Source organism: Macrotis lagotis, chromosome 2 (assembly GCF_037893015.1).
Source record: "Macrotis lagotis isolate mMagLag1 chromosome 2, bilby.v1.9.chrom.fasta, whole genome shotgun sequence".
NCBI classification, from domain to species: Eukaryota; Metazoa; Chordata; class Mammalia; order Peramelemorphia; family Peramelidae; genus Macrotis; species Macrotis lagotis.
The window spans coordinates 161395814-161423085 of NC_133659.1; the positions used below are offsets into that span (position 1 = coordinate 161395814).

Genomic DNA, 27272 nt, shown 5'->3' on the forward strand with positions numbered 1-27272 from the left:
AGCAGAACCTTCCTCCAGATCTTCCAAGTTGCCTTCAGCTGAAAAATAGTTCACTTCATTCTGTCACTCTAGAATTTGTTTAGTCACTATTTAAAGTGGTTTGGAGGAGAGCTCGGATGAATCCCTGTCTTTACTCCATCATCTTGCCTCCACCCCCTGACCCTGACAATTTTACCCCATTTTCCAAGCACTGAGAATGGTTTTAGGCATAAAGTACATACACAATAAATGCTTTTTTTGGAAGGTGGTTGACTTGTCCTGAATAACAATGCTTTAGGGTTCTAAAATATTATTAAGTAATCCTTCAATTCTGGGACTTGTTTATTCATTTTAGTCTTGATGGCCACAGTTATAACTAGGCTTGTGCAACTGGGGCTTTGCTTCAGATCACCAAAATTAAGATAGCCTGGGTTTTAACAAGGTATTTCTTTAGCAGCATAGCAGTCACTATGTTAATGAATTCTCCCTCTCCCTCATCCTCTAATGAGTTTATCTCATTTATCTTTTGTAATATTGCTGCATTGCAAATTTGAAAAACTGATCTAAGGGTGGTTTAATAAAGTTCTGAAAATATTAAGAAACATCCCTTAGTAGGTAAATTATCAAAGGATGGGTATAAGTAGTTTTAGAGGAAAACCATTTTAAAACTATCATTATTCACATAAAAATGCTCTAAATCATTAAGAATTAGGGAAATGCAAATTAAAGAAATTCAAGAATACTACCCAACACTTATCAGATGGATAACATGAGAGAAAAAGAAAATGTTATGCTAGAGATAAATGCAGAAATATAGGGTCACTAATGTATTTCTATTGAAATGTGAAGTGATCTGACCATTCTGGAGAAGAATTTGGGCTTATGCCCAAAGTGCTATAGCACAGGGTCACTGGAGTCCTCTCAATGGGTTTGGAGGTTGTAGCTTTCAACCCCGGGGGTACAAATAGTGTACAAACAGTGAGTGTCAGAGCTCCTTGGAGAATTGAACAGATGTAGGGACACACAGATGACTCCAGCTCATTTCCCTTCTATGTTCCAACCTTGAGCTCTCCCTTCTATTATGTGCTTGCCCAGTCCTCAACCCTTAGATATTGGCCAAGAACAGTTCTTCCCCTTCTTTCTTTTTTCACTCTCACCACTGCGAAGCTCATATCTTATACATGGAGCTCTACTGTTTGCAATCTTTCTTCCTAATAAAGGAATTAAGGAATTATTTTCTTCAGTGAGCTTTTGTATCTCTTTTTCCATTGACTAATTCTGCTTTTTAGATTATTCTTCTCGAATCCATAAATCTTCGAATCCATAAAATGTCCTGTGCAGCAATATGTTACCACAGGGTGAGGCGACTAGATGGCACATTGGATAGAGCACCGGCCCTGGAGTCAGGAGTACCTGAGTTCAAATCCGGCCTCAGACACTTAATAATACCTAGCTGTGTGGCCTTGGGCAAGCCACTTAACCTCATTGCCTTGAAAAAACTAAAAAAATGTTACCACATGGGTTGAACATAGAGAGATCAGAGTTTATAAAGCTATTAGGCAATGTGCTTTTATCTTAATAGTTTGCCACATATCTGATTTGTCATCCTTGACATCTCAGGTCCATTGTGTCTCCTTCAAAAACAGAATATAGGGCTGGTAGATTGAAACAATCTGTAAGATAACCAAGGAGACATTGGAGACACAACTCTCATCTTTCTGCACCTTCCTCCTTCCAAATACCTCTAAAGGAGCAGGCATTAACCTGGAGACTATCTAGTATCTGGTGGGGATCCAGGCTCCTCTTATGCTCCCCTCTTTACCCAGATGTCTCACTATCTTCCTCTCCCTGGAACGAGAAGTTTTTCTAGATGATGTCATCTCAGGTAAATCCCAATAGATCTACTCTGGGAAGGGAGTTCTATCCTTTAATGAATTATTCAGAGTGGTCAGGGCTAGTGCCTAATTGCCAGAAGATTTTAGGATATCCAACTGATTTTTTGAATGACTGAAAGGAATAGTAGAAGGTAGTATATTTGTGCTCTATTGCCCCAGTGATATCATGTAATATTATAGTGACCCCCAGTGCCTCTCCTGTTGTCCCTCCTCCTCATTCTCTGTCCTCTCTGTCTTCATCAGAGAAAACTACCAGCTTCACAGGGCCACTGAGGTCTCAGTCCTTGGTCTGGCATCTGTACTCTCTACCCTGAGTATTCTTAATGCTTGTTTGTAAACCAAACTGCACCCCATAGTTAGTTATTGTACTACCACATTGTCCCTCATTTGATGGAGTTGAATCTTTGACAAGTCAGAGTCACTTTTTCCCCCATTGAAGATAGTGGTCCATAGAAGGTTGAGGTACACCACTGCTTTCTTTGCATTGGCTGGGTGGGAGAAAGAGCACAACAAAAAATGATGGTGGTATACAATTCATGGAGTATAGGAGAGGTAGATGAGAAAGAAGAAGTCCTGGCCTCACACTAGCCTGGGATGTGAACCTGGAGTTTGGAGTATCAGGCTTAGGTCCCTTCTCCTGAACTCCAACTTATGCACAGTTCATTTACCAACCAGAAATATAACAAAAGTCAGAAAATAACATCTTGGACTCCTAAAGTGCTGAACCTCATTGTGTTCTAGTCCAAACTGACAAAAGAGAGTTGATATTGAAGATTGGTTAAGGGGGAGGGAATGAAAAGTGCCAAAATGAACTCTGGAGAATAGGACTTATATGGTTTAATAACCAACCAGGGTCCCAGAAGACTGGATTGGTTATGAAGTCTCCTTGGAAGGTGACACTTAATCCAAACAGACATTCAATTGATAGGTTTTGCTCAGGATTCTTCTCCCCACCAGATGTGAACACTGATATAATTATCAGTTATTTTGATGGCTTGAGGATGACCCTTGGGACATTCTGATCCTCTTACATTTTAGATCTGGAAAAGACCTTACAGATGACCTAATATAACCTCATAGATTTCTTCAAGTACAATTTCCTAGGAGAAATTTCCTCAAATTACTCTATGAATTCAGAGAAAATGTCAAACTGTGGTCCTTCTGTGTTAGAGGAAGAGAAGGAAGATGAGAAGGAAGAAAATGACAACTCATTGGCTTGACATCAGAATAAGGGACCCATATTTTCATAGGAGTGTCTACATGTGAGGAATGAAATGTATTGTGTCTCAAAGTAGTAGAGGGAGATGTCCCTTGAGAGATGCAAAGCCAATATAATTGGGAATTGAGCATAACCATGGTCTGACATTTTCTTTTCTCTTTTTCTTAAATTTTGTTTACTTAAGGCAATGGGGTTAAGTGACTTGCCCAAAGTCACACAGCTAGACAATTATTAAGTGTCTGAGGCCAGTTGAACTCAAGTCCTCCTGACTCCAGGATCAGTGCTCTATCCACTGCACCACCTATCTGCCCCCATGACATTTTCTCTGAAGTCAGAGATTTGAGACAATTGCTCCTGGGAAACTAGACTTGAAGAAACCTATTCTGATGGAGTATAGCACATGAAGAATTTAAAGATCACCCTGTTCAAGGGGGCTGGGGGAAGGAAGGAATGTGTACTTGAGCTGTTCTACTAAAGAGAATATTGTGTTATTTCTCAGTGTCTACAGGGGAGGAACTGTAGGGTTAGAGTTGAGAGAGGTGGCTTTGACTTCTGTTTTTCCTCATTTGACCAAAGTTCTGTTTTTAAGAGCAGCTTGGAAGTTCCTTGAGTTGCCATTTTCTACTGCTTAGAGAATTCCCCATCGCAGTATCTCTGGATCTCCCCCAATGCTGCTGTGGGTATTGCTGCTGATTCTTGGTGAGTACAAAGACTCAGATGGGACCCTGAAGTGGGACCAAATAGAATTTGGTTTTCTCAGAACATATTTTCCCTAGAATAAAAACCCCTATCTTGGAGGACCTGGAATGGAAAGAGAATCTATTTCTACAAGGAAATGGGAAATTCAGTCTCTTCCTTAAGGTCAAGGATGCAGGACTAGAATAAAACTGGAGAGAAGGAGGAAAAGGCAAACCTGGAATTCTGGAAAAACAACAGGAAAATGGACAACCTCAATATTGCAGGAAAAAATGACATTAAATTATTTATTATTATTATAGTCTTCTAGTAATTTCACAAGTTGCAGAAAATTTGCTAGACATAGAATTTTTAAAATGTATTATTCTAACTTTCTCTGCGAAGGATACATTTCAAAAAACCTTTTTCCAAAACAAGGCATTGAATGAGTAAGCTGGGAATACAAAAAGCAAAAATGAAACAAAGCCCATCTTAAAGACATACAGTTACTAGCTTCCTCAGAACAGATAAGGGTTAAGGAAGAGAAAGTATTTGAGTTAATTGACTTGAACAGAGAAGAGTGTTTTCTCAGTGAATAGCCTCAACTTTTTGAATATGAGGCAAGTTTCTCAATTGAGAAAGGAGGAGGGGGAACTATGAGAGATTTGAGATTGGATGAAAATGTTCAAAAAACTCTTGTGGTGATTGGAATACTGTGAAAATTGAGGAAGTGACCATTATCAAATAGCTTTGATTATTGCTTCTTTATAGTGTAATTTGAGATCTGGAAGTAGTATTCTCCCACCATGTTTGCTTTTATTTATTATTTTCCTTATGAGTAGATTTTACCCCCTCTGAATGAATTATGTGATTATTTGATCTATAGTTTTCCGTGGTAGTTTATTGGGTTTAACAAAAAACTTTAACAATCATTTAGATAGTATCACATACCCATCAAAGAATGCTAAATCTGTCTCCATTTCTTTATTCCTTAAGGAATAATTTGTCAAAAGCATAAATACCAGTCTTCCTTGTGTCTTGGCAGATTAACTACCAGATATTTGGGGAGTTTTAATTTAAAATTCTAAATCAAAATTTCAAAAAAGAGCATTTCCACATACTTAGCAGAACATAAAATTCTATATGTAATGATGAATCTCTGTTTCATATTGCTTGTTCTTTTTTAAGTCATATAATAAATTTTGCATAATACTTTAAAAACTGTCTTCCTTATCAGATTTCCTCTTCTCTTCATTGTCTTAAAAACAACTTTTACTTAGCTTCTGTTTTTCTATCATCATTTCAAATCCTATCTGCCAAATTAAAACATGAATAAGAAAAGAAAAACCAATAACAAATAAGCATATTCAAGCAAAATGAATCCACATAAAGTTCATATGCAAAAATGCATCCCTCTCTCTGCATCTTTTGCCTGTCATTTCTGTCAGGAGGTAGCGTATTTCATCATTATCTTTAGAGAAATAGTAATTGCATTAAACAGAGTTCTTATGTCTTTCAAATTAGTTATTCTAATTTTAATTGATATTTTATTTTTCCAATTACATGGAGGAAAATTTTTCAACATTCAACCACTTGTATATTTTTCTATCACCATCGCTTCCCCTCTCCCCTCTCCTCAATGGTAAAGTCTAGTAAAAGTTGTACATATTCATTTGTGTTTAGCATATTTGCATATTAGCCATTTTGTGTATGAGGAATTAGGACTAATGGAAAAGAAAAAACCATGGGATAGGAAGAAGTTTATTAAAATAGGATACATTCAGATGCTGTGGGTTGGTTTTTGCTTGTATATGTGTTTGTTTTGTTTTGTATTCCTCTAGATATGAATGATGCTGTCCATAGCATTTGTCCCAAGGCTGTCCTAAATCTCTGAACTGCTTAGAGGAGGTACATCTATAATAGTTGTTCAGCTCATAATATTGCTGCTAATGTGCACAATGTCCTCTTTACTCTCTCAGCTCATGTAATTCTTTTGATGCTTCTCTAGAGTTCAAATACTTTTGGTTTCTTAAAGAACAATAGTATTCCATAATGTTCATATACCATAACTTGTTCAGCCATTCCACATTGAAGGAATTTTGATTGCCAATTTGTTGCCACTACAAAATAGTTGCTATAAATATTTTTGAATGTATGGAACTTTTCTCACTTTTATGATTAAATCTTAATATAGGCCTAGGGGCATGGGATATAATTAGTTTTATTGCTCTTTGAGCTTACTTCCAAATAACTCTCCAGAGTGGTTGAATTAGTTCCCAACTTTACCAACACTCTATTACTGCCCCAATTCTCCCACAACCTCTCCAACATTGCTAATTTTCCCTTTTAGTCATCTTAGTCAATCTGATAAGTGTGAGGTGGTATTTCATAGGTGTTTTAATTTTTATTTCACTATTCACTAATGATTTAGAGCAATTTTTCATATAATTATATATAGCCCTAATTTATTTGTTTGAAAACTGCCTTTTCATATCTTTTGATCATTTATTAATTGAGGAATGATTTGAAACCTTTTAATATATATTTTGAAATGAGATCTTTATCAAAATCACTAGCTATGAAAATTGTTTCCCAGTTTTCTCTTTCCTTTCTAATCTTGGCTGCATTGGTTTTATTAGTGCAATTTTTAAATTAATATAATCAAAATCATTCATTTTGCAATTTATAATGTACTCTATGTCTCATCTGGTCATAAATTTCTCCCCTTTCAAGAGATCTGACAGAATATTTCTTGATCTGTCAATTGGTCTATGGTATTACCTCTTATAGCTAAATCCTGTACCTATTTTTGACCTTATTTTAATATATGGTGTGAGATATGGCTCTATGCCTAGTTTTTGCCATTATATTTTCTAGTTTTCCTAGCAGTTTTTGTTGAATGGTGAGTTCTTAAGCCAGAAGCTATTGTCTTGGATTTGTCAAACAAAAGATTACTATAGTCATTTACTACTGTTTCTTTTGTACTTATCCCAATCCACTGGTTCCATTTCTCTATTTCTTAACCAATTCCAGGCTGTTTTGATGACTGTCACTTTATGGTATAGTTTTAAATCTGATAGAACAAGGCTACCTTTCTTTACATCCCCCCCCCCCCAGTTCCCCTGATATTCTTGATCTTTCCTTGTGAAAGGTGAATTTGATGCTGGTTTTTCTAGATTTGTAAAATAATTATTTGGTAGTTTGATTGGTATGGCACTGAATTTAATTTGAGGAATATTGTCATTTTTATTATATTAACTTGGTCTAACCTTGATTTTTTCCAGTTTAGATCTGATTTTATTTGTGTAGAAAGTGTTTTGTAATTGTCTACATAAGTTTATGAGTTTGTCTTGGGGGATAGATACTCAAGTATTTTATATTGTCTGCAGTTACTTTAAATGGAATTTCTCTATCTCTTACCCTTGGACTTTGTTAATCATAAATAGAAATATTGATGATTTATTTAGGTTTATTTTATATCCTTCTACTTTGCTGAAGTTGTTAATTGATTCAAGTAGTTTTTTGTTGATTTTCTAGGTTTCTCTAAGTGTATAGCATAATATCTACAAAGAGTGGAAGTTGTTTTGTCATTACCAATTCTAATTTCTTCAATTTCTATATCTTCCCTTATTGCTAATACTAACATCTCTAATACTAAATTGAATAGTAAGGATGAAAATGGGCATCCTTGTTTCACCCTGATCTTCCTGGAAATGCTCCTAGTTTACCCCCATTATAAATAATATTTTTGATGGTTTTATATAGATGCTGCTTATTAATTTAAGTAAAATTCCACTTATTTTTGTACTTTTTAGTTTTTCAATAGGAATTGATAATCATAAGATTTCTGTGGTTTTATTATTGATATGTTCAGTTATGTTGAGTGTTTCCTAATATTGAACCATTCCTGCTTACCTAGTATAAATCCCACCTGATCATGGTATATAATCCCTATAATAAATTACTGTAATCTCTTTGCTAAAATTTTATTTAATATTTCTCTATCAATGTTTATTAGGGAGAATGATCTATAATTTTCTTTGTCTGCTTTGGTTCTTCCTGGTTTATGTATCAGCACAACATTGGTATCATAAAAAGAATTTAGCACAACTCCATCTCCTATTTTTAAAAATAGTTTGTGGAATGGAGTTAATTGCTCCTTAGATGTTGGTAGAATTCATTTGAAAATCCATCTGGACTTGGAGATTTTTTTTTCTTGTGGAGTTTATTGATGATTTCTTCATTTTTTTTAAAATGAGTTACTTAAAGTATTTTATTTCCCCTTCTGTCAATCTAGTTGGTTTAGGTTTTTGTAAATATTCATCCATTTCACTAAAGTTGCCAAATTTGTTGGCATACAGTTGGGCAAAATAGTTCTAAATTATCTCTAATTTATTACTAATGGGTGTTGAGTTTACCCTTTTTATTTTTGATACTGGTAATTTAATATTCTTCTTTATTTTTTTAAATAAAATTAACCAAAGTTTTATCCATTTTATTGTTTTTTTCCATAAAATCAACTCTTAGGGGTCAGTTAGATGACAGAGATAGCCAGGTGGCACAGTGGATAGAGCACTGGCTCTGGAGTCAGATGAGAGTTCAAATCTGGTCTCAGACTCTTAATACTTCTTTTCCTGTGTGAACTTACAAAAATTAAAAAAAAACCTTAATTTTATTTATTAGATTAATAATTTTCTTGCTTTCACTTTTATTAATCTCTACTATGATTTTCAGAATTTCTAATTTGGCATTTAATTGGGGGTCTTTAATTTGTTCTTTTTTCAGTTTTTTCAGTTTTTTTTTTTTAGTTGCAAAACATTGATCTCCTCTTTCCTGGCTTTATTCATATAGATATTTAAAGATATAAAATTTCCTCTAAAAACTTTTTTGACTGTACCCCATATATTTTGCAATGACATCTCATTGTTATCTTTTTCTTAGATGAAATGGTTGAATATTTCTCTGATTTGTTGTTTGATCCACTCATTCTTTAAAATTAGGTTATTATGCTTCCAATTAATTTTTTACTTATCTTTTCATGGTCCTTTATAAATTTGACTATAATATTTCTGGCAGATTTCATTTTGGGATCTTTCTCAGCAGGTTATCAGTGGATTCTTTTAATTTTTTCCCTGAGCTTCCCTCAGGGCAGTTGTCCTGGAGAATTTTTTATGAAGTCTAGGCTCTTTTTTTGGTCATGACTTTAAGATAGTCAATAATTTTTAAATTATCTCTTCTGGATCTGTTTTACAGATTAGTTGTTTTCCAATGAGATAGTTCACATTTTCTTCTAGTTTTTCATTCTTTTGGTTTTGTTTTATTGTTTCTTGATTTTTCACAAAGTCATTGGCTTCCCTAGCTCCATTCTACATTTTAAGAAATAATTTTCTTCAGATAGCTGTTGTATCCTTTTCCATTTAGCTAAGTCTGCATTTTAAGGTATTTTTTTTCCTTTTAGGCATTTTGGACTGCTTTTTTCCATTTGACTCAAATTGGTTTTTACGATGCTGTTTTCTTTTATATTTTTTGTATCTCTTTCAGCTACCTGCGAACTTGATATTCATAATTTTCCCATATTTCTCTCATTTATCTTCCCAATTTTTTCTCTAGGTCCCTTATTTGATTTTTCAAAATCTTTTTTGAGGTCTTCCTTAGTCTATCAGCTCACATTTTTCTTGGAAGTTTTAGATGCAGAAGCTTTGACTTTGTTATCTTCTGAGGGTGTATTTTGATCCTCCATAGAATGAAATAAGGGTATATGGTTGGATTTTTTCCTTCTGTTGTTGGTCATTTCCGCTGTCTATGACTTGATTTTAACTCTTTCTTAAGGTGGGGCTCTGCCTCCAGAGTGGAGACTCCTCCCAAGCTTTTGAGGGTTTTTATAGAGGTTTTCAGGGACCTGCAAGTTCTCAATTCCTGAAAGGTCTTTGGGAGGCTATGACTTCTCTCCTGGCCTGTTCTCTGCTCTGTGGATGACAGCAAACACTCCTTTCTGTCCTGGAACTATAAGGAGAGTCCCTCCTCCACTGCATGCAGTAAGCTCTGCTCCTTTTCCTGAGTCTGGGGCCCCAGACTCAGACTTGTATTTGAGTATGACCAAAGAAATAGAGTTCTGCCTCAGGGAAAGCAAAAAGATCTCTGTAGTCTCCCCTAACACCCTTTCTGGTGTAGGCTGAGCTCTCTGGAAGTAGCATCTGGGTGGCTCCCCAGGCCTGCTCTTGGTCTCCTGGGCTTGAGTATGCATTGAGACCTGTGCTACACTGGGCTCCCCCTCATACTGATATGGTAGAGTTTTCCTCCTATTCTTCCCAATTGTCCTTGAAAATTCCTGGACTGAGAGGTCTGGAAACCACCCCTGCTGCCAGGGATCCTGACATCCCACAGTGTGTTCCTGTATAGTTGGAGTCAGTTCTCTCCCATGTAGCCAGGCTGCACTGTGGGCCCTTTCCGACCCCAATACAACAGACCCTTCCTGTAGATCTTTCAAGTTGTCTTGAGCTACAAAAGTGTTTTACTCAGTCTTTTTGTGGGTTCTTCCACTCTAGAATTTGGTTATAATCATTATTTTAAAATATTTGGAGTGGTTTGTGGGGAGAACTCATTAGAGTCCTAGTCTTTGCTCTGCCTTTTGGCTCTGCCCACCTACTTTTACTTTTTTTTTTAGGTTTTTGCAAGGCAAATGGGGTTAAGTGGCTTGCCCAAGGCTACACAGCTAGGTCATTATTAAACTACTTTTACTTTTAAAAGAGTTGATTGCTTTGGTCATTTTTTCTTAATTCTCCTGCATGGTTTTCATTTTTTTTCAATTTTCCTTCTTCCTGTCTTCTTTGTCTTTTTCAAGCTCTTTGGATTTGAGTCTTATTCATAAATTCCTTTGAGACATCCCATGTAGGCAATTTATCCTGCTTCTGAGAGGGCATTTTTATCATCTTTATCTTCATAGTAACTTTCTATGGTTAGCACTCTTTTTTGTTGTTTTGCTTAATTTGATTAATAAATTCTGCTTCTGGAGCAGAGAGAGTATAGTTTTGAACTTTTTGTGCTGGGGATGAGGTCTGATCTTATTGCTTGTCAAGATGTTGCCTATGCATCCCAGGCTTTGCCTATTCAGAAGTTTGTTTCCTCCTTCATGCCCAGGCCCTGCCTTAGCAATGGTTTGTTCCCAACCCAGTTCTGTCTGTGGTCCTAGTTTTTACAGGGTTCAGACTTTGTCTGGAGTTGAGACTCTCTGTGCTGGACTGCTTACTATCTAACTGGTGGAACCTGGGCTGCTGTCTAGCTTCTGGGACTTGGGCTGCACTATGCCTAGATTTCCCACTGACTTTCCTGCTCTCCTGCCTAGCTGAGTTTTACTTCCCATTTTTCCCTGAAGAGCCAGACCTTCATTGAAGATCCCCTTTGAAGTCTATAGCTGAAAACTTGCTTCATTTTTTGGTGGTATTTGTAGCCTTAATGTCTGTGTAGAGCCTTGTTGTATGGGGAAAAGCTCCAGGAGCATCAAGATACCATCTTTGTTCTACCCAAGAAGTCCCTTTGTATCTACTTCTACTAACACTAAGTTAGCCCATACCCATCTGACCTGGACAAGATAAACCACACTGAAATTGCTTCCAAGACCCAAGTAATTCTCTGTCAACTGAGTGCTGGATTTCACACCATGCAAATGCCTTTCAAGAGTCAAATGTCTCTATTGTTGTGTTCTTGTTATCTGTGATTTTATGATTTTTAAGAATACTATAACTCCAAGGAAGCATCAAAAGTTGTACTTCATGAAGAGCACATTTCACTTATTTATGCAAAAGTCTAATTAATCCTTAGAAAATAAGCAAAAACCTTCAAAGGGACCTATGAGCTAAAAAGACTGTTCTTGATCTTTCTAATTGAAGTTGCAAGAATTCCAGAAGACTGGAAGAAAAAGAACAACTGAAAATCTTTGCATCAATGGGGAAAAACATATGTGAGATAAAATACAAAGATTAAAGTACTAAAAATATGAAAAAAGATATTTTTAGGAGCAGTTAGGTGGCAGAGTGGATAGAGCACCAAGCCTGGATTCAGCCTCTGGCTTCCTCCATTTCATTTTAAAGAGAAAATAATTGTGGACCACTGAGGTTAACTGATTTACCCAACTTACTTTAGTGACAGAAATCAGAACCGGTATCCATATCTCTTGACTCTCAAAGCAGAGTTTCTTTCACTACTCTCCATTGTCTTTAGATCAGGGTGTTTACATCCTGTGTGTTTAGGAGATAAATAATTTTTCCACGACTCTCCCATGACTCTGTGATGTTTGATTCCATAATTTTTCAGACTAGATAATCCAAACCTTTAAAGGGATCATGACCTTGTTTAGCTCCTTGAAGGTACTGACTATGTTTTAACTCTTTTATATCCCCAATGATAAATACAAGTGATTGATACTAGATGTTTAATAAATTTTTATTGAATTAATCTAAAAGAGTTAAAAATTTGAGTTCCAAATATCTTTTTAAAGAGAAATCAATCAATCAACAAAGATCTATTAAAGGTTTACTACATGCCAGACACCAAGCTAGTCTTTGGTGGCTTTGAAACATTTTCTACTTCCAAGAACCTTCCATTTTCTCAGTGGAGACAAAGTACAAAGAAATAGAAACCAAATATAAATTGTTAAAATCAAGGAAGCAGGGTACTAGTATTTGAGGATCAGCTTCATGCTGAAGGTTGGTATTTGAGTTTTGATTCCTCAGTAAGAGAAGGATTGTATGAGTGGATATAAAAGGACATACATTAAAAACAGTGGGGACAGATGGTACAGAGTAGACAATTAGAGATCAGATATCAAAGGGAAAATATAGGCAGGGCAGTTTTGCAAGTTCACAAAAGTCATATGGTGAGGCTGGAAAGAGAGAATGCAACCAAGTTGTGAAGAGATTTTTCATGAGGCATGGACATCATGAAGAAAAATACTATGCACATCCAGAGAAAGAAATTAGGAAATCTGAATGCAGATAGAAAAAATGTTTTCACTTTACTTCTTTCATGTTTATTTTACCTCTTGCTCTATTTCTTCTTTCATTTAATGACTATTATAAAAATATGTTTTGCATAATTACACCTATACAATCTATATCAAATTGCTTACTGGGTCAAGGAAGAAGGAAAGGATCGAGAAAATTCAGATCTGAAAATTTAAAGAAAAATCATGTTTAAAATAGTCTTTACATGTAATTGGTAGAATAAAATAATAGTTATAAAAAGTCATGATCTAGGAGCTTTTTTCAGGCCAACTTTGGGAAAAAGATTGAAGAAAGTAGATAATATCTCAGAGGGATTTGTAAAATTTCTTGGAAAACTTGAAAAGTTTTGGGAACCTCCACAAAGTTTAACCTCTAGCTCTTTTCCCTTCCACAGATTTGGTCAACAGACAGACATGTGAGTTCCCCTTCTCTTTGTTCTGGGTAATGCAGTCTCCTTCAGGACTGCAGGATTCCCACAGAGGCTTGTCTGAGGTGGCCCTGACTGCCCTGCACCCTTGGCTGGGGCCTGCAATGCCAGAGAGCTCTCTTCCCTGTCTGATCCCATCAGTCAGTCTCAGGTTACTCTGGGACCCTTGATAGATTTTGTTTAGAATTCTTCTGCCCACCAGATGTGAATATTGATATAGTTATGTGTTATTTTGAGGACTTAGGGGTAATGATGAGGTATTCTGATGCTCTTATATGAGGTCTGGAAAAGACTGTAGATGATCTAGTTTGATGTCATTTTATGGAAAAGGGAATTGGCCCCAATTTAGTGAGTTCATGTGTCCAGGATCACACAGCTTCAAACTTAGTCAAACTTGGATCTTCTGACAATGATGTAGTGGAAAGAGTAATAGACTTGGAATCAGGAGTCTCGGGTTCAAGTCTTTTATGTGAAACTACCTACCTGTGTTACCTTAGAGTGATCACTTCACCTCACAGTCAAATTGTCTCATCTGTGAAATGGTGATAATAACAACTGCACTCCTTGCTTACATGTGTGAGGATGAAATATGATAATATTTCCAAATGGCATTGGAAACACTTGAGTGGGAAACAAATGATGTCTTGAGAGTTTAAATTGGATTGGGTGTCACCTTCTAAGGAGGCTTCATATCCAATCTAGTCTGCTAGGGTCCTGGGTGGTCATTAAATCATATAAGTCCTAATCTCCTGGGTTCATTTTGACTCTTTTCATTCCCTCCCCTATAACCAATCTTTATTCAATATCTAACCTCTCCTGTCAATTAGAACTGGAACAGATTGAAGCTCAGCATTTTAGGAGGCCAAGACACTTCTCTCTGGCTTTTGTTATATTTCTAGTTGGTAAATGGACTGTGTATGTGTTGGAGGCCAGAACAGGGGAACTAAACCTGGAACTGTGTGTTCCATGGTTCCATCCCATGGTAATGTGGACCAGGACTTCCCTGTTTTTCTCCTACCTCTCCCATACTCCGTGAATTGTGTACACCAGCTTCATCTTATGATTTTCTTTTTCTCCCACTCAGCCATGCAAAGAAATCCATGGTGCACCTCAACCGTCCATGGACCCACTCTCTTCAATGAGGAGAAGGTGACTCTGACTTGTCAAGGATTCAGCTCCTCCAAATCAGGGATGGTGTGGTGGTACAATAACCAAGCACTTCAAACAATTTGGTCTACAAACAGCATTGAGTTTAATCAGTCTGGAGAGTACAAATGCTGGACCTGGGTAACAGACCTCAGTGACCCTGTGAAGCTGTTAGTTTCCTCTGGTGATGAGCAAGAGAAGCTGGGGAAGAGTTTCTAAATGCAGTCTCCTAGTGGGAGTGAGGGACAAGAGGGGGCACTGGGGAGCACTGGAATGTCACATGATTTCATGGGGGTAGCAGCAGAGCAAGGGTATGCCACCTCCAATACTTCCTTTCAGTCACTCATAAAACATTTGTTCATCCTGAAATCCTTTCGCATCTAGGGACTAGTGCTGACCACTGAGAATAGTTCAATAATGGATGAGACACCCTTCACAAAGAAGACCTGCTGGGATTTACCTGAGATGACATCATCTAGGAAAGTTCTTGTTGCAGGGAGAGGAAGGTGATGAGACATCTGGGTCAAGAGGGGAGCATAGGGGGAGCCTAGATACCAGATAGTCTCCAGGTTAATGCATAATCTTTTAGAGATAATTGGAAGAAGGCTGTGCAGAAAAATAAGAGCTGTGTCTCTGATTCTCCTGGGCTCTCTTGCAGATCAGCTCATTCTGCAGACCCCATATTCTGTTTTGGAAGGAGACACATCGGTCCTGAGATGGCAAGGAGAAGAAATCAGCTAGGTGACATACTATATAGATGAATGTAAATTACCTGACAGCTTTATAAAGTCTGATCTCTCCATGTCCATCCCACAAATTGACAAGTGACAGTGGTACATATCGCTGTACAGGAATTTTTATGGATATGATAGATTCTTGGGAAGTAAAATCACGAACAGTAGAGCTCCATGTCCAAGGTATGAGCTTCCAGGGGAGGGGGAATGAAAAATGCAGGAAGGGGAACAGTGATTCATGCCCAAGATCTAAGTGTGGAGGGCTGGGTAGGCATGTAAGAGGAGGGAGAGTTCATGACTGGATCATAGAAGGGAAATGAGCTGGAGTCATTTGTGTGTTCCTATAACCTGTTCAGCTGAGAACACAGGACATGTGTTCCAGGAACTCTGACACTTGCTGTGTCTGCATCCTCTTTCTAGAACTGTTTTCTTTCCCTAAACTGAAAACCACAAGCTCCCAGCCCATCAAGGGCACCCCAATGACCCTGCTCTGTGAGACCCAGCTCCATTCACAGAGGTCAGACATGGAACTGCACTTCTCCTTCTTCAGAGATGGCAGGGTCATCCTGTCACACTGGAAGTCCCAGCAGATCCAGATCCCATCCATCTGGAGTAAAGACTCAGGGTCATTCTGGTGTGAGGCAATGTCCCAGATTTCCCACATTCCGTCCAACATTGACTTTAGAATATTCAGAAAAAGAGGAACAGCATGTACATTAGTGTGAAAAGTGTCATGGATATAGGGTTGATATTTAAGGATGTGCCTTGACATCAGTTTAGATCTTGAGATAATTTCTTTTTTATCATTTTAGATGAATATTTTACTGATTTTTCCAACTACATACAATGGTAATTTCTTCCAATCATTTTTTTTGCAAGATTTTGATTTTATAATTTTTCTCTCTCCCTCCCTTCTCATCCTCCTCCCCTCAGGGGGATCTGATATAGGCTTTACATTTGCAATCATGTAAGTATAGATTAAAATTTAATGTGTCATAAGTGAAGAATCAGATGCAAAAAGAGGAAAGAAAACATTAAAGATAACAAAATTGCTTAACACATAAGACAACTTTTAAAAATTGAAGATTAAAAGTTTTGTTTTTCATTTAAACTTTAGTTCCTTCTCTGAATATAGATGGCATTCTCCATCACTAGTCCCCTAAAATTTTCCCTGATCATTGCACTGATGGAATGAACAAGTCCATCATAGTTGATCATCTCCCCATGTTGTTGTTGATGTGTATAATGCTCTAAGGACAGTTAGAGCACCAGCCCTGGAGTCAAAGAGGACCTGAGTTCAAATCTGGCCTCAGAAACCTAATAGTGACCTAGCTGTGTGACCTTGGACAAGTCACGTAACCCAACTGCCTTACAAAAAACAAAAAAATGGATATAATGTTCTTCTGGTACTGTTCATCTCACTCAGCATCAATTCTTGCAAGTCTTTGTAGAACTTTTTTGAAATCCTGTCCTTCATGATTTCTTCTAGAACAATAGTTTTTCATCACATATATATTCCATAATTTGTTCATCCATTCACCAATTAGTGTGCACTCTTCAGGTTCCAATTCTTCACCATTACAAAAGTGCTGCTATGAATATTTTTGTTCACATGGTATTTTTGTCCTTTTTCATGATCTCTTCAGGATACAGATCCAGGAGTGGTAATAGCTGGATCAAAGGGTAGGCACATTTTTATTGTCCTTTAGGAATAATTCCAAATTCTTCTCCAAAAAGGTTGGATCAGTTTACAACTCCACCAACAACTCTTTAATGTCCCAGATTTCCCACATTCCCTCCAACATTGATCATCATTCTTTCTAGTCTAGTCATATTGGTCAATCTGAGAGGTATGAGGTGGTACCTCAGAGATGCTTTAATTTGTATTTCTCTAATAAATAATGATAAAGAATAATTTTTCAGATATCTATCAATTAGCTTTGCTTCTTTGACTGATAATTGTTTTTGCAGATCCTTTAATCATTTATCAATTGAGTATAGACTTGTCTTTTTTTAAAAAAATTTGACTCGGTTCTCTATATTTTAGAAATGAATCCTTGGTCAGAAGTACCAGTTATTAAAATTGTTTCCCAATTTACTATATTCCTTTTGATCTGTTGCAGTGTTCTTGTTCTTGCAAAACCTTTTTAATTTAATGTAATCAAAGTTTGTTTTTTATAATGTTCTCTATCTCTTCTTTGGTCATAAACTGATCCCTTTTCCAAAGATCTGACAGGCAAACTATTCCTTGTTCTCTTAATTATCTTATAGTGTCACCTTTTATATCTAAATCCTGCACCCATTTTGACATTATCTTGGTATAGGGTGAGAGATGTTGTTCTGTTCCTAGTTTCTGTCATACTATCTCCCAGTTTTCCCAGCAGTTTTTAATTGAAGAGTGAGTTCTTATTGCAAAAGCTTCCCTCTGTTTTGCATCTAATCTATTGCACTGGTGTACCATTCTATTTCTTAGGCTATACTATTCAGTTGTTTTTTAGGCTTTTGTTTTTTGTTTGTTTTTTCGTTTATTTTTTTTTTGTTTTTTGTTTTTTGCAAGGCAATAGGATTAAGTGGCTTGCCCAAGACCACACAGCTAGGTAATTATTAAGTGTCTGAGAGCAGTTTTGAACTCAAGCACTCCTAACTCCAGGGCCAGTGCTCTATCCACTGCACCACCTAGCTTCCCCTCAATAACATTCAGTTTTAATAACTGATGCTTTATAATAAAATTTTAGATCTAATATGGTTAGGCTGCCTCTCTTTGCATTTTTTTCATTAATTTTCTTGATATTCTTGACCTTTCATTCCTCCATATAAATTTAATTATTATTTTTTCCTAGCTCACTAAAGTAATTTATGGGAAACATGATTGGTTTGGTGCTAAATAAGCAATATAATTTAGGTAGAATTATCATTTGTTACTATATTTGCTTGGTCTACCCATGAGCAACTGATATTTGCCCAGTTATTTAGATCTGATTTATTTTGTGTGAAGAGTGTTTTATAGATGTTTTAATAAAGTTTCTGAGTCTGCCTTGACAGGTAGACTCCCAAGAATTTTATGTTAACTGGAGTTATTTTAAATGGGATCTATCTATCTATCTATCTATCTATCTATCTATCTATCTATCTATCTATCTATCTCTTGCAATTGTATCTTGTTAGAAATATATGGAAATACTGAGGATATATGTGGGTTTATTTTACATCTTGCAACTTTTCTAAAGGCTCTAATTGTTCCAAATAGTTTTTTAGATGATTTTTCTAGGGTTCTTTAGGCATACCATCATATCATCTGCAAAGAGTGAGAATTTTGTTTCTTCAGTACCAGTTCTAATTCCTTCAATTTTTTTCTATTGTTATTGCTAAAGCTAATATTTCTAATACAATATTAAATAATAGTAGTGATAGCATGCATCTTTGTTTCACCCCTGATCTTATTGGGCATGCTTCTAAGCTTATCCCCATTACATGTGATCCTTGCTGATGGTTTTAGATAGACACTGCTTATCATTTTAAGGAAAACTCCATTTGTTCCTATGCTCTCTAGTGTTTTTAGTAAGTAATGGGTGATATATTTTGTCAAAACCTTTCAGCATCTATTGAGATAATCATTTGATTTCTGTTGGGTTTGTTATTTATAAAATCATTATGCTGTCAGTTTTCCTAATAATCAACCCTGAATTCCTGGTATAAATCCTGCTTGGTCATAGTATATTATCCAAATGAGGACTTGCTGTAATCACTTTGTTAATATTTTATTTAAAATTTTTGCATCCATATTCATTAGGGAAATTAGACTTTAATTTTCTTTCTCTGTTTTGACTCTTCCTGTTTTGATATCAGCACAATATTGTGTCATAGAAGGAATTAGGTAGAGTTCCTCCTTCACCTGTTTTTTCAAATAATTTATATAGAATTGGAACCAATTGTTCCTTGAATGTTTGATAGCATTTATTTGTGAATCCATCTGGCCTTGGAGATCTTTTATTAGGGGATTTATTATTGACTTGTTGAATTTTTTCCTGAGATAGGGTTATTTAGGTATTTAATTTTCTCTTCTTTCAACCTGGACAATTTATATTTTTGTAAATATTCATCCATTTTATTTAGGATATCAAATTTATTGGCATAGAGTTTGTCAAAAAGTTCAAATTATTACCATAATTTTTTCCTCCTTGGTGGTGAGTTCACCTTTCTCATTTTTGATGTTAGTTTTGTTCTCTTTTTTTCATCAAGTTAACCAAAGATTTCTCTATTTTATTGTGTTTTTTCCCACAAAACCAACTCTTGTTTTTATTTATAAGTTCAATAGTTTCTTGCTTTCAGTTTTATTAATTTCACCTTTAATTTTTGGAATTTTTAATGGGTATTTAAAATTTGTTCTTTCTATAACTTTTTTAGTTGCATGTTCAGTTCACTGACTTCCTCTTTCTCTATTTTATTCATGTATGCATTTAGAGATATAATAAAACCCCTAATAACTGCTTTGGCTGTATCCCATAAGTTTTCTCTTCTTATTGTCATTGTCTTCAATGAAATAATTAATTCTTCCTATGACTTTTTTGTTTGATGCAATAATTTTTAAAAATTATGTTATGTAGTTTTCAATTTGTTTTAGGTCTATCTCTCCATGACCCTTTCTTATACATGCTTGTTATTGCATCATGGTCTGAAAAGAATACATTCAATATTTCTGCCTTTCATTATGAGACATTTATACCCTAATACATGGTCAGTTTTTGTGTTGGTGACATGAACTGCAGAAAAAAAGGCATATTCTTTCCTATATCCAATTAATTTTCTCCAGAGACCTATCATATCTAAGTTTTCTAACATTCTATCCACCTCCTTAACTTCTTTCTTGTTTATTTTATGGTTAGATTTATCTAATTCTGAGAGAAGCAGGTTAGGGTCCCCCACAAGTAGAGTTTTGCTGTCTGTGTCTTCCTGTGACTCATTTAGTTTCTCCTCTAAAAATCTGTATGCTCTACCTCTTGGCACATGCATTGAAATTACTTCATTGTCTATGATGCCTTTTAGGAGGATATAGTTTCCTTCTTTATCTCTTTTTGCAATTGCTTTGTCTGAGATAAGGATTGCTACCCCTGCTCTTCTCATGTCAGTTGAAGCATAATATATTATGCTCCAGTCTACCTTTATTCTGAATGTATCTCTATGCTTCAAAAGTGTTTCTTGTAAGCAGTATATTGTGGGATTCTGGTTTTTAATCCACACTGTTATTCGCATATGTTACATGGGAGAGTTCATGGTTTGCAGACATATGGTGTTGAAATCCCCAGAGGCCTTTCTCACTGGGATTAGGGACTCTAGAGGGTTACTCAGTGAGCATCCCAATAAGGAATGTTAGTTTTCTCTGGATTGTCTGTCTTGGAAGTGTCAATGGTCCACTCCCTAGGACTGGGGCTGGATGGCAAAATCTAGGCTGGGTTCTCAGGCTATAAAAACCACAGATTCTCTCTCTTGGTAATCAGTGCCAGGGAAGATCTACCACCCACATTATGGACCTTGGGACAGTGTGTGAGCAGCTGAGATTGTCTCTGTGTTTGTTTTGGAAAAAGTCAGGTCCTCCCACAGGAAGAACAGGAAGGTGGTGGTGGTGGGGGATTTCTGCTAGACACACAAGGCCTTGAAACCCAGGTCATCCAGATCATTATTTTGTTCTGAGCCATCTAAATTTTGGTGCACCAAGGAAAGACACAATTGCACCACCAACTGTGGGCATCAAGAGTAAAATGTACAAAGGAGTACCATAATTGTAACATTAGTAAACAATAACATTAATATTAGTTAATAATGATAACAACTGTTCCTCATGTTAATCTAACCACCTCCAAAAAAGTATTTATTGAGTGTTTGTTTCATGTCCAATTACATTCTCAGTGCTTGGGGAGTGGTGCTAAATGGTAAGCTATAACAAATGTGACTTCTGAATTCAAGAAACTGGCGTTAGGAAATACAAGACATTCCCTGGAAACAGAAAAAAGATTAGTTATGAACTGTGTTTCTCAACTGATTCTAGAAAAGGAGATGATAAAAGAGAAATAATTGTGGCTGGAGGAGTTAAAAAAAGTTTTCTTCTGGGCCTTGAATACAAATATGATTGGAGTATCTAGAATGATGCCACTTTAGGATAGAGCTGCCACTTCTCGATAGATCTTCTGTACTATCTGACAAAATGACTACCCCGGGAGGCATCAGAGTTCCTGAGACCTTGGAATGGTCCACAAGGAAAGGTATGCTTCAGAAGCTTATAGATGGATGAGCAACTTTGTCTTAACTAGAAAACATGATCCCTCTCTTCACTAATTTATTCAGGATCATTCCCCATCTCCAGTTACAATATACCTATGACCCTTTTCCTCCTAATTTAGTATTTGTTTCCCACACACAGACATGTGAAAATTGGATGCAGCTTCCTATGCCAACTTTGACATCTTCCAAAGTAATATGTTGCCTTATGTCCCCCTAGGAATTCCTATCTCTAATGTATTCATGAAGACCCAGCCCTCTGGTGGAGATGTGATTGAAGGAAAGAAACTGGTTCTTGCCTGCTCAGTAATTCAGGGCACAGGGAACATCATATTCTCCTGGCACAAAGAGGACATTAATGCAAATCTGGGAGAGAAGAATCAGCATTCCCCGAAGGAAGAGTTTGTCATCTCTTCTGTGAATGAGAGTGATGCAGGGAAGTATTACTGTACTGCTAACAATGGCATCAGTACCAAAAATAGCCTGGGAGTGAATATCATCATGAAAAGTGAGTCCTAGGGGCAGCTAGGTGGCACAGTGGATAAAGCACCAGCCCTGAAGTCAGGAGTACCTGGGTTCAAATCCGGTTTCAGACACTTAATAATTACCTAGCTGTGTGGTCTTAGGCAAGCCACTTAACCCCATTGCCTTGGAAAAAAAAAACCTAAAAAAAAAAGTGAGTCCTAGCCCTATTCATCTTCATCAGACTTCTCTCACTTGTGAGGGGTCCCCTACAGAATTAAGGGGAGGTTTTATATTGATGATTTTGTTGGTGTTTTATGTCTCTGCTATATCCCAATGATTTCCTTCACAATCACTGCTCCTGACTGTGGAACCCTGCCTTATACCAAAAACTTATGGTCGAGCAAAACAAACTAATACACCAACTATTTCTGAAAATAGATATCCTATCCTGCACCACTCTATCCAATAATGCATCAGTTTTTTCTTCACTGCATTAATCAGAGCTCTGAAATCTTTCAGTATTGTTCTTTATAACTGTGATCATTATATACATTTTTCTCTTTGTTCTGTTTTTTCTTTATCATCTCATTCCTTAACAAGTTGCACTGATCTTCACATTTGTCATTTCTTATAACTCAATAATCCATTCTATTCATGTGTCATTTTATATTTATTCTGCATATATAATATATATATATATATATATGAACATGATTGTTTAGTTATTTGTGTTTTTCAATTTCTGCCACATGGTAGCTATTTATTTTTTGCTTGTTGATTTATTGGTTATTAACTATTCCCTGTTTAAAGGAGGAAAAATAAGTGCTGCTATAATTATTAGTTTAGATATGAGGCCTTGGACCTTCTTAGGGCATAAACCTAGTAACAGATCAAGGAGTATGAACAGTTAGGTGACTCTTGGCAAAACTCCAGATTGTTTTCCAAAACAGACAAATTCACAGCTCCAGCAAATTGCATTAGGGAAATTATCTTACCATACTCCCTTAAGCATTTTTCTTTTTTTCTTTTATTAGGAACATTTTTTTAACAGAACAGAAAAATATATATCTAAATATAGATATATATATATATATCTTATGTTTTGCTTATTTAAGTAATAAATTCAATATAGTTCTCTCTTATGTTTTGCTTATCTGTTTAAGTAATAATAAATTCAATATAGTGGTTTGAAAGTTATTATACTTTTTTATGATTCTCTCTGGTTTTCTCTCTGGTTTTTAAAATGTTTCAATGATTTTTTTAATTTTCTTTCTATTTTTATTATTGGTGGCAACCCTAGCCTGTACTCCATTTCATTTGTTCTGATCCCTTGTAACTGATATGAAACAAATGCCCACATAGATCATGTCTGAACATGGATGTTTTATTGTGTTTCTTGAATTCATTCCCTCTCTGGCAGTACAGGTGGATAGCATGCTTCATCACTGATCCTCTGGAATTATGACCTGCAATTGTATTAATCAGAGTTCTAAAGTAGTTCAGCTTTGTTTCTTAAAGTGTTATTGTATTCATTGTTCTACTGTTTCTGCTCACTTCACTTTGAATCAGTTCATGCAATTCTTCAAAAGTTTCTCTGAGAACATTTTATTTGTCATTTTTATGATCCCATAATATTCCATTATATTGATTAGCATAATTTATTCAAATCTTCCCTTGATGGGTATCTATTCCCCTTAATTTCTATTTTTAAAATGCAGAGTATTTTCATGTGATATATCTTTTTTTAACTCTGTCCTCAACAAAGTAGTCGCTTATTTATTGAGAACTTGTGGGGAAAAAATATAGTAAGTAAATGAATTCAAGGAATCAATAACTATTGACTAAGGGTCTACTCTGCTCTAGACAATATTAAGTGCTAAAGGTAAAAGACAGTACCCTGCTTTCAATAAAACAGGTAAATTATTTTGTACAAATAAATTATCTCTAAGATAAATTGGAAATAGCAAATGGGGAAAGGCACAGAAATTAAGAGGAAGAGGGTGTCAGGAAAGATTCTGGAGAGGTTGGGATTTGAGTTAGGACCAATTGAGAAGAAAAATAGTGTAATGGATTTCTAGGATTTCCATTTTGGTGTTGGCATTTGTTTCCCAGGTAGGAAAGCTATTTTTCTGTGCCTGAGTGTTCACATGTATTCTTCACTCTTTGAATCAGTTCAGATGAGAGGAAGATTCAAGCATTCCCTGTGCCTACTCTATCCCATTTCCCCTTCCTCTGTAAAAAATAAACAAAACTCTTCCTTTCAATCCTCTTTGAAGTGAGATAATTTTCTCCATTCTTATTCTCACTTTCTTTTTTCTTTTAGTGCATCCTTCTTTCTCACCACTCCATTTTTTTTTTAGTACACAGGATTTTTAATAAAATAGCATATGTAATACCCCAAACAACATTTGATCAAATGAAAAAGATTTAACAAAAATCATAATCTCACAGTAGAATAATGACATTTGGCTTCTTTAGTGTGGCCACATGCCTTTCAATAGTGGTACAGCTGAAAAGTCATTACAGCATCCAGTTTACATTCTGGAAAATTTGTGATCTCTGTGACTATAAATGTATAAAACTTTGCTTGCTACAAGCAACTGGTTGTGTTGGTTCAGTCCCCATTGGTCACAGATTACAAGTCGATAGGCTTTCACACACCAAATAAATATCCTACAGCACATTTTCAAGTTCCAGTTTGGGAAAGTGGGCCTCACACCGAAAACTCTGGACCACCTTTCTTTGATTTCAGTAGGAATCGCCTGATTCGAAATCCTGCGAAAGGGTTCATCCATAGAATTGAAGGTTGGCCCCCCAAAACAGACTTCATCCCTTCCCATCAGAGCCTCCATTCCCAAGTTGTCTTTCTGCAATTTTGGAAGGCACTGAATTAATCATCTTTGCCCAAGAAATAATCTTCTCTTCTTAATTTCTGCCAATCCTGTCATCATTCCATCAACTGTTCCAGGTCCCAAACCTTTAGTCATCATGGATGATTCTTCCAGACTTCACATAGCCAGTTTCCATGGCCTAACAATTAGTCCTTCACCACACATTTCTTATATTCCCTCCTTTTACCAGTATTCTCACATCCACTTCAGAATTCAGCATGCTTAAATGGTCTTCCTGCCTCTTCATTCTCTCCCTCCTCCAATCCCTCCCTCTACACTAATATTGGGCTAATCTCCCACAAACAATACTCACTACTGACTCCTCAGTTCAGTGACTCTATTGCCTGCAGGATAAAGTCCTCAATGAGAAAACTTTGGGGCCCAATCTACTTTTTCAGCTTTATCCCTATCTATCCCCAATGGAAAACTACTTTTGTCAGTCTAGTCTACACAATTCTGTTCCAGTTAGACTTTATCCCTGAAGTGTTCTTTCCTCATTTTCTGCCTATCTAAACCCTGCCTTTGCTTCCTTCTCATTCTTAAACCTTCATAAATATTTATTTACAAATATTTGTAAATGTGAATCCCACCGTACTAAGGATTTGAAGAAAAAAAAAGGAAAATGAAACTCCTTCTTCAGTAATAATAGATATATTGGTATAAACCCTTTACATTCACATACATATTCACATCTGAGTATTAGAGCATTAACTACAAGTTTGCCATTCTAAGCTTCAAGATCCAACTTAAATCTCACTTCCTCTGAGGAGCTCATAATGATTTCTGTCTTGTGAAAACCTTTCATACTCTATGTCTGCACCCCACATTTGGTACTGGCAATCTATTATAGGGTATTATTTATTTTAGATATGGACTGTGCGACACTGAGCAAGTCACCTAACGAGTTTGACTCAGTTTCCTCATCTATAAAATGAGTTGGAGATGAAAAAATATACTTGGAAGTATATCTGCCAAGAAAACCTCAAATGAGGTTAAGAAGAGCTGGACAGGACTAAAAAATGACCAAACAACAACAAAAATGCTTAACTTTTCATGTATCTTGTGAGTCATATTTTAAGAAAAGATCTCATATCCTACTCTCCTTTAGATCATATTTTCATTCAGTTAACACACATTTATTGAGAGTGTACTGTAAACAGGCATTGTGATGAGAGATACAAAGACCAAAATTGCACTTTAATAGGGAAAATAGTATACATGCATAATAAGGGGATGGATAGGAATAAGGACAGGAGTGAGAATAGGGATGGGACTAAGGATGGAATGGGGATGAGGTTAAAGATGGGGATGGGGATAGCTCTAGACCTGTGATTTTGTTGCTGTAAGAAACTCTTAGGTAAGAAAATTCTCTTTACTAATGCAAGTCAGCAACTTCTCAGTAATTTAAAATCTTATTTGTATGGCACATGAGGAATTTAATTGACTTGCCCAAGTTTTCATAGTATAGGTCAAAAGTAGAACTTAAACACAAATCTCTTGGCTGTGAGGTCAGCAGAAAACAAACACAAGGTAAGTTTGGAGGATAGAGAAGTGAAAATCAAGCAGTTTAGGCTATCAGTAGAGGAATCTATAAAGAAACACAAGGTAAATTTAGAATTTGAAGAGTTGGAGATCAAGCATTGGCTATCAGGAAGCTCACCCTAGACATTCATTGTTTCTAGGTTTCATTCCACATCTTCTTCCATTGAAGCCATAACACAAGTAGCTCTGCTGCTCCTCTCTGTTGCTGTATTCATCATCTGCCCCCAAGAGGCAAACAATCAGCTCTCCTCTGGGTATCAGGTAGTATTTTGTATATAATAAGAGCTCAAAGAGTATTTGTTATATTATTGTCTCATAGATGATAAATTGGCTCCTAAAATTACTTCTTTATTCTCCCCCAATCCATCCCTCTACTCAAGCTCTCTAGCAACAAAGGTACTGTTTTGGTAATCTATCTATACCAAGCAGATGGTATAACCCTTAGGGACCCATCAAGACTTAGTGGGAGGAAATAATTGAAAATAATAAGTGGTTGCAGAATACATCAGCTAGAGAAGAAGCAGACCCAAGAGACCAGTAGGAAGTAAGAACCCCCCTGAAATCCAAGAGAAACTAGGAGAATTTCAAGAGAAATTTAGCCTCTTGCAAAAAAAATCTGTACCCTAAATCCTGATGTGAAAACTTTACTGGGGGAGGCAGCTATGTGGCACAGTGGATAGAGCACTAACCCTGGAGTCAGGAGTACCTGAATTCAAATCCAGCCTCAGACACTTAATAATTACCTAGCTGTGTGGCCTTGGGCAAGCCACTTAACCCCATTGCTTTGCAAAAACTTAAAAAACAACAACAAAAAAACTCTGACTAGGTACAGTGTCGTCTAATAGCTCATTTTTAGAGAATCACTAAAAACTAAGGAGCCCAGAAAGTGACGAACTGAGAATGCTGTGCCTTCTGTGAGTCAACAAGGCAAGTCAAAAAAGATTTCTTAATCAACCTTGATGGACTTGCTCATGCTTTCAGTGAAACAACCAGGGACAATTTGGGGCTATCTGCATTGGAGAATACC

The 27272-nt window shown here is 36.3% G+C and overlaps 1 pseudogene; it reads left to right on the top strand.

Annotated features, from left to right (window-relative positions):
- The first annotated feature begins 903 nt into the window (after positions 1–903).
- LOC141512014 (Fc receptor-like protein 4) overlaps positions 904–27272 on the top strand; it is a 122737-nt pseudogene continuing 96368 nt past the window's right edge.